Source organism: Cibotium barometz, chromosome 10, assembly GCF_041138505.1.
Source record: "Cibotium barometz isolate CiBa-2024 chromosome 10, ASM4113850v1, whole genome shotgun sequence".
Lineage (NCBI taxonomy): Eukaryota > Viridiplantae > Streptophyta > Polypodiopsida > Cyatheales > Cibotiaceae > Cibotium > Cibotium barometz.
This window is the reverse complement of record NC_141055.1, coordinates 51,872,739-51,891,013: the sequence shown is the minus strand read 5'-3', so window position 1 is coordinate 51,891,013 and position 18,275 is coordinate 51,872,739.

Below are 18,275 nucleotides of genomic sequence, written 5' to 3'. Positions count from 1 at the left end.
ACAGGACTCAACAGCAGTAAACAGACAGCACCATTCTTTCTAAAATAGAGCACAAAAGACAACCGTGTGCTCGTTTTTTTATTTTTCAGATAAACAAGAAATTAAACATTAATACTCAAGAATATTTTGATCATATACCAATAGTTTGCCTCCCAATTGATGGTCTCTCCTTCTTCTTCAAGCATCTCAAATAAGGCCACAAGGCCATGTTTATGAGCGTACTTCTCTTCTCGCCTACTTGGTGGGCGATTCATGGCCAACTCCTACATAAACGATTAACAATTACAACTTTTAGAAATCAACATTTAGTCCACATACATACATTTAGATAAACAAAATTGCTATAAATACTTACGAATTCATGGCGCATGGTTTCGTAACCACCACTCCCAAGATGAGAAGCCCCTACTGTTTGGAGTCTTGTCCTTGCCGCCTCTCTTTGTTGTTGAAACCTCTCTGGTGTCTCTGTGAGCTCGTGAGCTATGGCTTCCCACTCCCTATCATCTAGCCAAAGAGGTTTCTCTTTCCCCTCTCTAAATGCATCCCTCGCCTCTGACCTACGATGCCCCATCAAAATGCGAGCTGTATATTGTATCCACTCATTAGAGATGACATTCATAAGGTCAGATGGCTGAAACTCTTGCTTTATCTTTGTATTTATGTAATTTTTCTTCTCCTTATCTTGCTGATCCCATTTAGTCATAACAGAGTTATGAAACTGTATAGTGCACAATTGTCGAATTCGTGTCTTCATTGCCTTCCCTGCACTATTCATTATAGGTGCCCCATCCCTAATTGTGTATATCTTGCTGTTGTCATGGTCATGTGCACCCCAGGGAGTAGAAGGTGAACCTATGGGTGTGCTATCAAAACAGATGAGAGCGAAGGACGACGCTCACGTGGTGGTGGTGTCACAGCATCTGTGGCACTACCACCACAACAACCTCCCCCTGAAGACCTACTACGTGAGCGACGTCTATGTGAAGAGGTGGTAGATCGAGCTGTAAGAGGAGTGGAAGGCTGTGTGGTATGAGGTGTGGGAGCTGCTATCGTACCTACGGGTGTGGGAATTGCCGTCGTCGTGAAGCCAAATGGTGAGGCAGATGTCCCTGCTCTCCAGAACCCCAATAAGTCTGAGCCATGGCTCTCTGCTCTGGAGTCACGGACGAGAAAAAACCATATAACTGCTGGGGACTCATGCCCTGTGTTGTAGGGTTAAACGAGAAATCAAGACTGTAGCGGTGAGTCATCACCCATGGCCTGTTGGACAAAAAACCATATGACAAACTTGTGCGAAATGAAAATTACATGGTAAACCATGAAAGAACCATATGACAAACATTAACAATGATAAACAACAATGGTAAACCATATCACTTTGCACCTGCACTAGTGATTATGATGGTAAACATTAACAATGGTAAACAATGGACCATATGACAAACATTAACTTCCCTAAACAACAATGGTAAACCATATCACTTTGCACCTTCAATGTCATAAAATCATTACAAATATGTCATAACTATTTGCATAATCATTAAGATACATCATTTTAAAAATCATTATCTATTCTATCATCCTCATTAAGATCAGTAGCCCCAAAGAGATCTATGTCTATGTACATTTCAGCATCCTCATCATTAAAAGTCCCTTGATGAAGGATGTCCTCATCATCTATGTCTTCTTCCTCAACAGGTTTTCCAGCTTCATTGGTTTGCACCTCTTCACTTGGATCTTGCTCTAGTTGCTCCTCTTCATTTGCTTGCTCCTCTTCATTGTTGATATCGGCTTGTTCTTGCTGCTCCCCACCACCCTGTGAATCCACATCACCCTGTTGTAGCTCTAATTCTTCAAAAATTTGCTTACTGCGGGGGGCGACTTGAACCACAAATAGCCAGCGTGGATCTTTTGGATCCGCTTTAAAGACAACCTGCTCACAATGCTCTGGGCGCACAAAAGTATCTTGCTGATCGGTCCATACCTTTGTGGAGTCCACTTGGATGAGGCCACTCTTGTCTCTACGTACAGTTGCATGTGGCCCATTTGTGATTACCTTGAACCACTTCACATCAAAGATAAACAACTCAAAACTTCTGAAGCCAACCTTTAATATGTCTTGAATGGTTCCAAAGTAATCAAGCATTCCAGTAATTGTGTTATCATCACTAGCACTTGCACAACTTTCTTGAAGAAACTGTGCTGCTGTGACACCACAATCAAAGGTTGCTCTTCTTTGGTCTATTCATTCTACTCGAAAATGACGTCCATGTGACCAAAACGCCCCATATTTGTGATACTACAAATAGCACATAAAGATTGTTGATGGACAAACAAAAACTGAGACATGTAGAGAAAAAAAAGAGAGACATGTAGAACTTAAACACTTACATGCCAATCGCATCCTTTTGTAAGCTCCTCTTCCTCCTCTGTTATAGTTAAACCAGCACGTTTGGCTTCTAAAATTGTAGCTTCTAGCCATCTACCTGTGGGAAAGTTCAGAAGAGCTTGCATACCTTCTGGATATGGGAGATTTCTTGTAGTGCGATTCCTTCTGAAACTTAAACGATCTTGTACTCACTATCGCTTGAGAGCTTCATATGTCTCAATCCACTTCTCCATTACATGAGAGTTCAAGATGCAAAATTTGTTGATTTTTTCCCTCAAATTGTTATCCATCTTTCTCTTAATGCCTTGGCCTTGAGGTTCCTCACCAATGACTCGCCTGTTAAACTCTTGAGACCATAGTCGAGGTATCTCTGGATCTGAAGAACTTAAATACTCAGTGATGTAAACAAGGGACTCTTGTATCAGCCACCCTTCTGACATACTACCCTCTGGGCGAGCCATTTGGCGAACAAATCCCTTTAATGTCTTCATAAACCTCTCCAAAAAGAACATCCATCTTGAATGGATTGTTCCAGCAACTGCAACCTCATCTACAACATGAACTAGGAGATGCATCTGGATTGTTAATAAACTTGTAGGAAAAAACTTCTCTACCATCATGCAGAGTGCCTCTATGGAGTTTAAACGCGCTGTCTCCAAAGTGTCTCTCTTTATCTCTTTTGAAGAAATCCAACGCACCAATGTGCTAATCTTATAGATAGTAGCTCTAATGTCTTCAGTGAGGCAATCTTTTATTGCTACGGGGGGAGCACAAATTGTAGAAACTTGTGCCAATCATGACTCTTGAGGCCACTAAGATCATCATCCTTTGTAAATGCACTTTTCAAGCAATGCATACAACCTGTAGGAGTCTGAAACTCTGAAATTGTCCTCTTCACTTGTTGTTCCTCCATCTTACTAAAAACCCATGGGGCTCTTGGAAGTAGCACCTTTCCATTGGGTCTAGTGTGAGCCCACAACTCTTGCATGCAACCTATCTCTTCTAAGTCGTCCCTTTGGCCTTTAGTCTCCTTTTTTCTTGTCATGGTCTTCCATAGAATGTCAGCTACATTCTTGAAAATATGCATCGGGTCAAGATCACCCCAATAGGGGAGTTGGTGAAAGATAGAGAGCCTCTTCATCCCAAGACATGCCAAGTTGCCACATTCCTCCCATTTGATCTTCCAATCACTTGCCTTCAGTGCACTTGGAGGAGGTCTTCCTAGATTACCATCCCACAATTCATGATTTTCTGGAAGATACCTAACATGTCCTTGGTAGACATTCTTTCCTAATGCTTTTGAGTATCTTGAATCAAGTCGAGGACCACATACAGGACATGCATTATAACCCGATATAGACAAACCTGAGCATTCTCCATAGCCAGGCCAATCATGCATTGTCCACATGAGAATACCTTGCACAGTTACAAATCTTTGGCCACTCTGCTGCTTTGACATGTCCTTCACTTCAATTCCGTTCCACAAGGTGCGTAACTCATCAATAAGTGGTGCCAAATATACATCCATGTTCTTCACCTTGTACTTTCCTGGAACTATTAATGAGAGCAACAAATGACCTTTCTTTATTGCTAACCATGGCGGAAGATTATAATTCACAAGGCAAACAGGCCATGTGCTCCATGAAGAGCTCCTTAAACCAAAAGGGTTTACACCATCCATTGCTAGGCCAAGACGGAGGTTACGAGGATCTTCCCTAAAAGCCAGCCATTTCTCTTCAATGTGTCTCCATGCGGGTGAATCAGCTGGCACACGCATCACTTCATCTGTGGATCGAGTTGTGGCATGCCGTGTCATCAAGCTTGCTATAGATTTGCACCTGAACATGCTTTTTATTCTTGGGATGATTGGAAAGTGCCTAAGAACCTTTACCGGGACAGCTTTCCCCTGAACATCTTCTCTGTATCTGTTAGAGCCGCAATGGGGACATTCTTGCAAATGCTCATATTCATGGCGGAAGAGGCAACAATCATTGCGACAAGCATGAATATTATTGTAATCCATGCCTATGGATTTCAATAACTTCTTGGCATCTGCACGAGATGGAGGCATCTCGTTGCCGTATGGCAATAACTGGTCTTTCAAAAGCCTGCAAGTATGGCAATATCTGATCGTTACTATTAAGATTTAGTCAAATACAAGTTGAAAATTTATCATTTCAACATTAGGTGTAATCTCCAAAAATCCCTTACTTGAAGAGTTCAGTGACACTTGTATTAGACCATCCAAAAATTGACTGTAAATTTAGCATCGTAAGAGATGCACGCAATACAGATATCTTGGCACCATTGTATAGTGGAAGGCGTGCAAGTTCTTGTTGCTCGATAAAGGCATCCAACATTTCCTCCATTGGACCTTCTTCCATTCCCTGACCTTCTTCCATTCCCTCGGGTGCTGTTAATTGAGCTCCATTTGTCACTCCCTCCTTCGATATTCTCATCCTTTGTTGGGGATGAGAATTCATAGGCTCAATGTTATCAAGATGCAGCTGCACACTTGCTTGGTTGTACAATTGAAACCGTAAATTTTGTAAGCGCTCCATTGGAAATATGCCAGCGTCATGAATATGCTGGCTGCAAATCCTTCGTTTTCGAAAGATTTGGTACTTACATCGCATGCATGGACACGCTATTCTCTCTTCAAGATTGAGAGGCTCCATCTAGCAGGATAACATGTATATGTAGCTCATTAAATGCAAATCATTATGCATTACACAAAGCATTATGTGAACCATAAAACAGGGCTTCTTTTCCCCAGCCGTGAGAGGGATATTTTAAAAATAACATTTAAAGCGTCAAATGGGCTTCTTTTCCCCAGCCGTTGAGGGAGATTTTAAAAATATTAAAAAAAGCGTCAAACGGGCTTCTTTTTCCCAGCCGTTGAGGGAGATGAAGTATACATTAGCGATGTTTAGGCATATACATTAGCTTATGGATATATGCTTTAGGCAATTACATTAGAGTATATACATATAGATATAACGTTCACATGCATGTCTTAGACATTAGATTTCAAGTCGAAAAAGAGACCGAAACGCCTTGGATATGCGCCGAAAAGAAAATCTCTCTCTCTCTCTCTCTCTCTCTCTCTCTCTCTCTCTCTCTCTCTCTCTCTTGCAAAGTGTGTGTGTGTGTATAAAGACAAATAAGCACATACATTAATTTCTTATGCACTCACATATATGCTAATATTAGCATATATGTGCATAAAACAACAAGCTTGCATACTCAATTTCAATTAAAAATTACAAATTGAGAACAAATTAAAAACAAGCTTGCATACTCAATTTCTATTAAAAATTACAAATTGAGAACAAAAAGAGAAGTAATATTAATAAAACAACATAATTGGTAATATGCTTACCTCTCAAATGTGGATTGGATAGTGCGTGTTCGAAGCAGATCTGCAAGGTAGGACACACGTGGAAGAAACAAACCTACACACACATTGCATACATTAGTAATAGATTCACATACACAAGCTCTCTCACTCTCTACATCTCTCACAACACACACATACAAATCTTCTCTCTATACATAATTAAGAAGGTAAGAAGAAGGATGGAGAGAGGGGAATGAGATATACACACACATCACACATTTAACCTAATCTTCATTTACCCTAATCTATCCACACACACACACACACACATAAGAAGATGAGGAAAGAGGGAGAGGAAAAACGCCATAAGAAGATGAGGAGATGGGGAGAGACAAACCGTCCAAGGAGAGAGAGAGAGAGGGAGATCTACACACACATTTCACTAAGTCTCTCCACACACACACACACACACACACACACACACACCAAGAGTGGGTTGAATGGAAAAAGGCGAAAGCTTGAGGGAGATGGACGGACGCTTACCTTCTCTGGATGCAGTTCGACGTCGTGCAAAACAGAGAACAATAGGTTCTCAGCTGTAAAAAATTACCAGCGTCGGTATATGCATCGGTATATCTGTCGGTATACGCGTCGGTATAAGCGTCGGTATACGAACTTTTGAAAATTACCCGCCCGACTTTTCGCCTCCAAGTTTACATTTGCGTCGGTATTCTAACGTCGGTATGCCCTAAACCTCTAGTAGTGAAAAAATGAAATTCCCATTATCCCAAAAAGTCAGTGATATGTGTATTAACACTTACAAAGTGGGTGTGGAAAGCATCCCAGTCACCACTTCCAAGATGGAAGCCCCCTATGCTCTCCATTCACTTCATTGTAGCCTTTTTTTATTTTTTATACATTTGGGGATTTGCATGGTGCTTTCTACACTCCTCTTCACAAATCTCTTGTGAACAATTACAAGGCTTTAGTCTCCCCCCTGACTTTACCTTGCGGGTGATGTCACTGCGCGAGTGCTTTATCACGTTCACTATGTGATCTTTTATCCATCTAGGATGGACCTCTTCACTACCTGGTGCTAAAATAAACTCACTCTTGGTTTGATTCATGACTCTTTCCTTCTTGGTGTTATCATGCTTATGAAATGTAGTCATGCAATCATAAGCAAAGGCTACATGGCATAACTCATGGATTGGAAACTTCATCAAATTGCCAATGTCATACAAGACCACATTTCCATCCACTAGCTGATAGTGGGAACGAGCCGGATTGGGGGTAGAGGGATTTGTGTCGAAGTGATGGGATGAGCACGAGTGCGGTGTCCCCTCACAATTTTCAATGTGGGTGGGTTCTTGCGGCGCTAAGGGGAAGAAGTGTCTATAGAGGCACCACCACGCCAGCAACCCATTGGAACGATCTCATCTTCTAGGACTACAAGTAGTCAAGCAAGCCGTGGGCAGGGTTTGTGTGAGGTGCCATGGTGGAGTGTCCGAGGCCATGGCCTGTGTAGTGGTGGGATGTGATGGCTATGCATAAGTGCCAGCGCCTCCCTCAAAGTAGGCTTACACCTATCCCTTTTCTTGGGGCTTATCTACTACGACATGAAATGGTAAAAGTTGCTCGGAGCCATTGCTTGTGGTGTATAGAAGGGTGCGTTGTCGAGTGTATGATCCATGGTCTACACAAACAAAACAAAGCATATTAGCTACTTTTTAAGCTATACGAATTAAAAGAATTAAGATCTATGCATAAGGGCTTATGCATAACACAAGAATGCTTAAATCTTAGAACATTGTTGTTGAGACCTTCTACCATACTGCTTAGACCAGCAAGGTGGAAAGTTTTCCTTTTGGATGATAGCTTCTGAGGAATTTTCACAAGATCCCCATTATTAAAGCCAAAGGTAACTTCTCTTTGATAGGAGAAGAATCAAGGGCTACCCCTCCACTACTATAACCATCTACTCATAGATAATCACTCTTAGTTGGACTTAAACAACATTCTAGATAGCCTACAATAATGCTCCATATCTCTATGCATAAGACTAAACCCTTAGCCCTGTTGAGATTCAAGCTTGATGTCAGCTTATGCTAGTTGCACTATGTGCTGGCATGTTAGGTAGCAGCATGTGTGAGACATAAATGACCGCGTCCAGCTACTCATAGTGTGTGGACTGTGGACATTAGCTAGGGTTAGCAGTGTGTGGACACAACACATAGTGTGTGTTGTAGATTATGGATTATGGATTTATGCATTGTGTGTGTAGGGAGATGGCTTCTTTCTATGGTTAGGGTTTGCAATATACATTATGGTTTGCTCCTGTGTGTGTGTCTCCTCTCCCTTTACCTATTTTTCATCAGGTGCTCTCTATTAGGGTTTATGAGTGAGTAAAAAAAGAGGGAGAAGAAGACGTGAAGCTTGCCATTGATGTTGTGAAGCTTGGAGCACACCGATAGTGTACATGCCTAAGAGTGTTGGGAACTCACCTATGCTCTCAATAGCCACTATAATCATCTCAAATCACCTCAAGAGCAGGCGGCATAGCCTGTAGGGAGGAAACATAGTAGTTTTCTCACCATTTTGATAAGTGGAGGCCAAATACTACTTGGTTGATTGATTAAAATCAAAACTTGCTTAGCAATTGTGTGATACACATACTTGAGGAGGTTGCTATATGTTTGGTTGAAGCAATTATGCATTATGGAGCTGGAAATGAGCTGATTAAACAGGCTGTCTACTGTGATTAGTGAAATAAAGGATGATTAATCGGCTAATTACTCTCTCATCTTAAACAATTGGTCTAATTCCTTTTACATGGAGTTATTAGACATCAATGCTAAGCTAATGAATGCTTGGTCTCTCAATTTGGACAAGAATCAAAGAAATTAAAGCACTTTTACTACTGGTCTTTTTTGGTTTTACTGGGTTTTCACAAAACAGAGAAGGTGATTTGACAAATTTGGTATGTATGCACCTTGGTTGGTGTTAATATGAAACATTGAGCTTGTTTAGGTATCAATGGAAGTTATCCACACTTGATTGAACCACTACATTGCAATTTGAAGCCTTGGAAGGCGTGCCAAAACAAAGCACCTTGGATTGCGTATGCCAATTCATTTTGGATGCAATCAGTTTGATTTTCTACATCAAAAGTGAAGTTTGTTGAGTACTTTGGAGTATCTGGAACACTTATTAGAGTGTGATTGAGCTGAGGAAGGCTCGTTTATAGATTTGGACATGTGCGGAAGGTGCATTTGCATTGAGCAAATATGTTAGACGACCCAGTACAAATTGTGGGATAGGAAGAACTTCCATGCGTGGAAGTACAGGATTAAAAGCTTTTTGAAGGGAAAAGGTTTTTGGAACCTTGTTAGAGGTGCGGAGCCAGAGGCAAAACTACCCCGACAACCTACACAGTAAACAAGTTGTAGCTCATAAAGCAATGGTCAGAGAGAGCATACAAAGTTTTGCATTACTTGTCTATATGTATCTCGGATGCTATACTCATACATATACATGATGCTGAGAACCCCAAGGATGCATGAGATACATTGGTAAAGCTGTTTGATACACAGACACTAGTGCTCGCAAGGCTCAGTTGAAACAATAGATTCATAATGTGAAACAAAAAGGAAGGAGCATCCATTATTATGTACAAGAGATAAAGAAGTATGCAGATGCATTGGCAACAATCAATGCCCCCATGCTTGATGATGATTTGGTAGACATTACCTTGCGTGGTCTTGGCAAGGAGTACAAGTCTTTTGATACATCTATCTCGGTTGAGAGCACAGGTTTACCAGATTTTGATAAGTTGGTTTCACTCTTACTTGTTGAGGAAATCAAACTTAGTGACTCTTTTCATGATGCATCTACTAGCCATGATGATAAAGGCAAGAATCAGGCTTTCTATTCACAAAGGGGATTTAGAGGCAAGGGGAGATTTGCATCACGTGGTTGTGGTAATTGTCATGGATGGTAGGATAGGTCACCACAATAGAATTTTCAGCCCTTACATATGGTGCCAGAGGTGGTCGTGGGGATATACACCTCCGAGAGGCAGAGGTAAAGGATTGGACATGTGAACAGGACATTGACATGTGGCATAAAAGGATTGGACATGTGAACATACAAAGGTTAAAGAACATGCAGAAAAGAGGCATTGTTAGTGGGCTACCTAGATTCAAGTATGATGGGAATATGCATGTTTGTGATGCCTGCCAGTTTGGAAAGTAGGCGAGGTTGCCGTTTCCTAAAGAAGGCAACATGAGAGTAGCAGGCCACTTGAGAAAGTTCACAGAGATGTTGTATGGGGTCCTGCACAAAACCCATCCATTAAAGGCAGCTTGTATTATGTGACATTCATTGATGATTTCAGCAAAATGACTTGGATTTACTTTTTGAGAGAGAAAAGTTAAGTGTTGGGAAAGTTTATGGACTTCAAAGCTTTTGCAGAGAAGCAATATGGCTCTTGGATAAAATGATTGAGGACAGATGGACAGATGGTGAATACACCTCACATGCTTTTGAGAATTTCTTGAGAAAGCAGGCATAAGAAGGCAGTTAACTTGTAGGTACACACCTCAGCAAAATGGTGTTACTGAGAGGAAGAATAGAGTCATTTGTGATGTGGCCAGGGCAATGCTCAATCAAAAGAGTATGCCAGACTATTAATGAGGAGAAGCATGTGCCACCGCGATGTATGTACTTAATAAGACACCCACAGTAGCCATACATGGAAGTATGCCAGAGATGCGGCTTACAAGTTTTAGGGCCAGACATTGGACATCTCAAAGTGTTTGGTTGGATAGCTTATGTACATGTGCTTGACGAGAGCAGGAAGTTGGATCCTAACGCAGAAAAGTGTGTGTTTGTTGGGTATGCACAGGATTGAAAGACATATAAATGTTACAATCCACAAACTAGGCAAGTGGTTATCTCACAAGATGTGGTGTTTGATGAACTTGCTAGTTGGTACACGCATTATGCGATATGTAAAGACCACTGCACATTATGGTCTTCTTTATGAGCATGGTAAAGGCTTGGATGTACATGGCTACACAGACGCAGATTGGGCAGGTAGCTCGTATGACAGGAGGTCTACTAGTAGTTATGCCTTTACATTTGGAAGTGCAGTGGTGAGTTGGAGTAGCAAGAAGCAACCTACTATTGCTTTATCTAGTACAGAGGCTGAATACAGGGGTGCAGCCATTGCTACATGTGAAGGAGTATGGCTAAAGAGTCTCTTTTGTTGCTCATTTGGGTGAGCCTATTGATGGTAAGGTTGTCATTCATTGTGACAACATGAGCAGCATAGAGTTGGCCAAGAATCCAGTTTTTCATGCACGAACCAAACACATAGAGATCCACTATCATTTTGTCAGAGAGAAAGTGTTGGATGGTACAGTGGATTTTTAGTATGTGAAGACTGAAGAGCAAGTGGCCGACATCTTTACAAAGCCACTTAGTAGGGAGAAGTTTGAGTACTTTTCGTACTATGTTGGGAGTACATGGGATGAGCTTGAGGGGGAGTGTTGAGAGCTTTGATAGCCCAAGCTCATCTACATCTTTATCTATGGCAATACATCATGAGCTTAAGAGGGACTGTTGAGATTCAAGCTTGATGTCAACTTGTGCCAATTGCACTATGTGCTGGCATGTTAGGTAGCAGCATGTGTGAGACATAAATGATCGCGTCCAACTGGTCATAGTGTGTGGACATTAGCTAGGGTTAGCAGTGTGTGGACACAACACATAGTGTTTGTTGTAGATTATGGATTATGGCTTTATGCATTATGTGTGTAGGGAGATGGCTTCCTTCTATGGTTAGGGTTTGCAATATACATTACGGTTTGCTCCTGTGTGTGTGTGTCTCCTCTCCCTTTACCTGTTTTTCATCAAGCCCAGAACCGAAAGCTGCAATAAACATGAGGTTGTATGAATAAGAGAGCTTACCTGGACAATGTAAAGTCAAAGGAGAGGAAAACAACAAAATAATTCTCTGTCAGACAAATGCTTAAAGCCTAAAAACAAACGAGACAAAATGTGATATTAGAACATTGTTGAGACCTTCTACAATATTGTTTTTAGACAACGAGGGTGGACAGTGTCCCTTTTAGATGATAGCTTCTGAGGACTTTCCACATGCTCCTCAGTATTAAAGCCAAAGACAACTTCTCTTTTACAAGATAAGGATAATAAAAAGATTGATGGCTCCCCCTCCACTATAACCACCTACTCGTAGATAACCACTCCTAACTTGACTTAAATCGCATTCTAGATGGCCTACACTAATTCTCCATATATCTATGGATAAACATGAGGTTGCATGAATAAGAGAGCTCACCTTGACAATGCTAGATAAAGGAGAGGATAACAATGCAAGACATAGAGTTAAAAACCTAAGCAAGATCTTGCAAGGCTATGCATAAATCTTGCATAGAGGTAAAAATAATCAAGATTCTTCATAGGTCTCTATTACATAAGCCCAAACTCTAAGCCTATTTCATAAGGACTTATGTATAAGGCTATGACATAATGGCTTATGCATAAGCCTATTGCATAAGGTCTTATGAATAAGGATATTGCATTAAGCCTATGCATAAGGGCTTATGCATAAGCCTAGATGCATTAAGCATGTATGTATAGAGCAGCATGCATAGAGCTTGGATAGAGGTAAAAAACCTAAGAAAGAGCTTACAAGGCTATGCATAAAGCTTGCATAGAGGTAAACCTAATCAAGAGGCTTCATACACCTCTATTGCATAAGCCTCTTTTATAAGGGCTTATGCATAAGCCTAAACCCTAAGCCTCTTTTATAAGGGCTTATGCATAAGCCTATTGCATAAGGGATTATGTATAAGGCTATCGCATTATGCTTATGTATAAGCCTAGATGCATTAAGCATGTATGCATAGAGCTTGTAATAGAGGTAAAACCCTAAGCAAGAGCTTGCAAGGCTATGCATAAAGCTTGCATAGAGGTAAACCTAATCAAGAGGCTTCATAGGCCAAAACCTTAAGCCGATTTTATAAAGGCTTATGCATAAGTCTATTATTGCAAAAGGGCTTATGCATAAGCCTATTGCATAAGGTCTTATACATAGAGCTTGAGCATAGGCCATATCCATAAGCCTAAAGCATAGAACTTGAGCATGCATAAAGCTAGATGCATTAATCGTGTATGCATAGAGCAGCATGCATAGAGCTTGCACATGGAGGTAAAAACCTAGGTAAGATCTTGCAAGGCTATGCATGAATCTTGCATAGAGGTAAACTTAATCAAGAGGCTTCATAGGCTTCTTACAATGGCTATGCACAGGCTTCTTGCAAGAAGTCTATGCATAGATCTTGAAAGAATCCTCTGTAAGCTCTATGTATGCTCTATGCATAAGCTTAATGCAAGCTTGCAAGTAACCTATGCATAGAGCTTACAAGAAGCCTATGCATGAGCTTCTTGCATAAACTTTATATAAGAAAAGAAGCCTATACAGCATGCTTTATATAAGAAAAGAAGCCTATACAGCATGCTTTATCTACCCACCTCCCCATCTTGAGGCCTCTTGTATACAAGTAAAAAAAGAAAAAAAACAACAAAAGGAGCAAGGATTTACGGTCCATACCTGGAAGTGAAGAGATTGTGTAAACATAGGCAAACTTGCAAATACACACAACACAAGCAAACCAACAAGCAAATCATACCATTAATAGAGCTTGGGAAGGCAAAGGAAACAAAGGCCCTTGCATAAGCTTGAATCTTCAATCTATATGTATAAGCTTGAAACTCTATGCAGCATAAGCTTCAATCTCTTTGCTGAAGCTTAAGCCTTATGCATAGAGCTTGAGCATAATGCTTAAGCTTATGCATTAGCCTTAAGCTTAATGCTTAATCTTATGTATAAGCCTTAAGCACAGCGTTAAGCTAGATGCATGAAGGGTACAATTATCAAAAGAAAAGAAAATAAACAAACACAAACAAGAGAAAGGTGAAGGGCTACCTAGAATCTCAGCAAATTATAATCTGCAAAACAAAAACACAATTAAAAGGTGCATATTAGAGACAAAAAAAAAAAAGAAACAAGAAAGGGATGGAGTAAGGGAGAGGAGAAAACCTACTAAATTTTGGAGAGGACAAGAAAAACGAGGTTTCGAATACAATAATAGTGAGGCATGGCGGTTCTATTAATAACTCCCAACGTTGAAATTGTCGTCGAAATAGGCGTCGAAGTAACCGTCAAAGTAGTCATCAAAAAACGCGTCGATAGATAATGTTTTCGATGTGTGTTTCGATGCGTGTTTTGATGTTTAAATCAACGCCTATTTCGACGACCACTTAAGTTCATTTTTTAATTCCAATTTTGGATTTTTTGGCGGCTTGACATAAAAAAAAACGTTTTTGACACTTATACTGACTTTTATTTCGACGGGCTTTTGGATGCTTATTTCGATGTTCATATTGACTAGTTATTTTGATGATCATTTTAATGTTTATATTGATGGATATTTTGACCGCGTGGCCACCATTGAAACTAGGCGTCGAAAATGGGTCATCCTGTAGTAGTGAGGATGATGAAGCATGACCATAGGAAGATAATGCAATTGATGATGATGCTTGGATGGACACAAACGATGTTTTGCCACCCCTCCCTATGCTGCCAAATGTACTATAAGCAAAAATTGAGTTGGATTGTACAAGCCACAAAGCCATATGTTGTAGATGCAAAGGAGTGGTTTGACATATGTTGTAGATGCAAGTTGTAGATGCAAAGGAGTGGTTTGACATAGTACTATATATATTTTTGACAACATTGAGTCATGGGAATACGACTTCATCCTCACCAAAGGAGAAATCCACACAAGACCAAATCTTTTGTACAATGAAATATAAAAGATTATTCCTTATGATCCTCTAAGCAAACTAATCCTCCCAAAGGACAACTTTCAAAGAATTATCTTGGCATATGCACCATGCCTAAGTAAGCAAGTGACAATGGAATTCTTGTCATCCTCAAGAGTGAAGGAACTGTAGGACATAGTAGCACATGACACCAATCTCACCAACCTTCATCTAGAGGACCTCTTAGAGATACATATGGTAATTTTTATGAATCACAAATGCTATAGAAGATGGAGAAGAGAAGATCGCCCAGAGGACAGAGGAGGATACAAAATCATCAAGAACAACAAAGTGGCCCAAACAGAAGGATGGTATGGGGAACAACCTGAATGGACAAAGTGGTTAACCAAACCACATTACTCATATTTATATGCCACTTCATCTCTTTCTTGTAGAATTGAGCCAACTTATATGCCACATGAAAGAAGATGGTCTAATTTGGAATTCTACAATCTACAAAAGTAGGATACCAACCACCTTTACAATTTCCCTCGCTTTCAACTAGCCCACCAAGCATCTTTCAAGGATTTCCATGCCTACATCTTGTCATTGCTTCTTCCATGGAAAGATTTCCTAGATCTGGATTTTGTTCTAGAGCTAGGTGCTTTCTTAACGTCACCATCATTCTCATTGATAGAAGGTGGACCACCACATGGGGAAACTTCCACTTCATTTTTGACCTCAATGAAGGCTTGAACATGGATCACATCACCTTTTAGTAACATAATTTATAGTAAATGCATGGGCACTATCATGTCTTTCAAAGATATGATCTAGACACATTTTTTGAGAGCCGCAGCATCTGCCTTTCATTGACGTACTCCTATCCTCAGTCATTGGCTACAAAGCTTTATGAATAATCCAAAATATTTCCTACCACAACCAAATTCACCTAGTTCACAAGACTAGATCAGTGATTCCCACTCTCACTTCATGTAAGTCTGTGTCGTGTGTGCTGGGGAGCCACGAATAAGAGTCTAAGCCATGCCGTGTGTGCTAGAGAGACATGCATAAGAGTCTAGGTCGAAGTCGTTTATCTCACACATGGATATGCATAAAGGCCACCTCATTATTTTGGGATAAGGGTAAAGAATATATATATCTAGCAAACACCCACACACTATGCACATTGAAAATTTTCTTAATCCTTGACATCAGCATCCCTATCCATAAACTCTTTCTTGCATAGCATAATATTCCATTTTGTAAAGCATATAAGCATGTAGGTGCTTGCAACATTAAAGCACATACATTATGCACACTTATACTTTCCCCGACATGTTTGCAAAATAATCCTTTGTTTAATTAATGTACACATCAATTACTAAAAAACTATGCAGGATGCAAATGCAAGTGTCAAATGCATCAACCATTCAAAGAGCATCTCACTTTATGTACCCTCAACATTGACTCTCCAATCAAACACCATTGAGTAGCCTTAGCATGTGCCATGTCTTGAAAAGTCAAAACTAAGAACCTCCCAAATCACTTTCCTCTCAGTGTCACACCACAACCAATTGTTTCCTAGGTTTGAGGACGGACCTAGAACCGGGAGGGGGGAATGTTAACCCAAGGTTAATGGGCACCACCAAGAACATCTTGTCAAGACCTTGCACACAATGCATGATGGAAAATTCATCATCAACAACAACATAAGAAGACACATCCATCTTGTGGAAAAGCTAAGAAAAAGGATTGCACATTTACATTCAAGTAGGGGTGTCCACAGACATCAAGGTCTATCAATTTGTCACCCAAGCCATGCAATGTCTACCCAAAGTGGAACATTAGATACATGTAACACGTCCTAATCTCATATTTGCACTTCATGTTATACTGGGTATGGTGTGGCTTGTATAAAGCCATCATCCTATGCACCTCATGAAAGATCTCTAGTTACTTCTCATTAGTTCACTTTTAAGTGTTGGGCACCCAACTTCAGTGAGTGTTACACCATTAAGGACTGGAAGAAGGCAAACAAGGAAGCTAGGGAGGGTACTCAACACCCTCAATAAAAGGCAGCACATGCGAGTCAACTGCTAAAGTACATGGTGCGAAAGAGTAGAGATCCGGACGAAAGGTATGCTGGCTAGCACGATTTGTAAGTTTTCTCTTTGACATCTTTCACTAAGTTTACTTCATATGTCATCATGATTTTCATATCTCATGCATGTTGTAATTTGCTTTAGGAAAGGGTATGATGTCCCCCCCCAACATTTTGGGAGAATAGGTACTACAAGCATCACAATGAAGCCGACAGTTGGGAGTGGCTTAAACTCTAGGGAGTGGTCGTTGAAATGGATATCCAACAAGCTTGGCAGGGTATCTTGGTGAGATCATGAACTTGAATTTTAATTATCACCCAGCTTATTTTACTTGTGGCTAACATTTTTACATTGTATCACTATTAAATGCAGGACGACGATGATGCTGAAAGTGACGGTGATGATGAAGGTGGTGGTGCACGTGGTGAAGATGCAAGCGAAGATGAAGATGATGCACGTGGTGAAGATGCAAGCGAAGATGAAGATGATGCATTAATTTAAATAGTTTTTTATGTCTTCATCTTTATTCTTTTTTGGACATGAATGCATTGTGTAATTTGTAACTATGTTTGTAATTTGCAATATAATCCATGGCATTTTTGTATTACAATTATTTTCTGTGTTTGAAGTGTTTAATTTTCTTTGAAAAATGTGATTAAGTAGTGTTTAAATAACGTGATGTAAAAAAAAGGAGACAAAATGGGGGAGACATTTGAGGACACATCTCCCCAGATATCTCACCCATTCTATCCTTGCTTTTTTTAGATAGTTCGCAGCTATAGCCATGTGTGGCTATATACGCGGTTATGTGCACAGCCATACACACTACTACGTACGCGGTTATCTGCATGGTTATATACATATTTAATTGCATGACTGTAGATGCGTGCTTATATCCACTGTGCATAGCCACACTGATAGCCACATGAATGTTTTTTTCCATATATAGATTCTTTTATAATTTTTGCGGCTCTTGACATGATTATGCTCTTATTTGCTGTAGTGACTCAATCATAGCATTACCAACACCAAGAGAAACATAGCATAGAGCTAGAGAGTAAGAACACAAGAGCAAAGATCTTAGTTATTAATCCAACCCCCAAGGGAATTTCCCTTTCTCATTAGATAAGTTCACTTATATACAAGTCATGCATGCTTCACTTACTTTTGGGTACCCAAGTAGACCTTAGTCTAATATTTATCTAATGTAAATACAAGAATGTGGGTGAATGGGATGCCGGATTTACATAAGGATTTCCCATCCCTCGAGTTACAATATAAAGTGCAGTTTATGCAAGATTATAACACAATAGAGTTAATCCTATATTTCTTAGGCAAGAATCCACACACAAATAATATATCACCTTAAGTGCATAGCTACTTCATAGCCTGCACGAACTAGATTGCTTAGGCTTGTTTGGCTTGCTTATAGCTCTTCCCTCTTCCATTACTTAGTGTTGATGTGGCCCAAGTATGTGTAATTGATGTTGGGTACCGAGCAATTAACCTTGGATTAATAATGTATATATGTAGTATTATAGACATAGATATATTATTATAGTATTAGTACATAGAACATAGACATGTA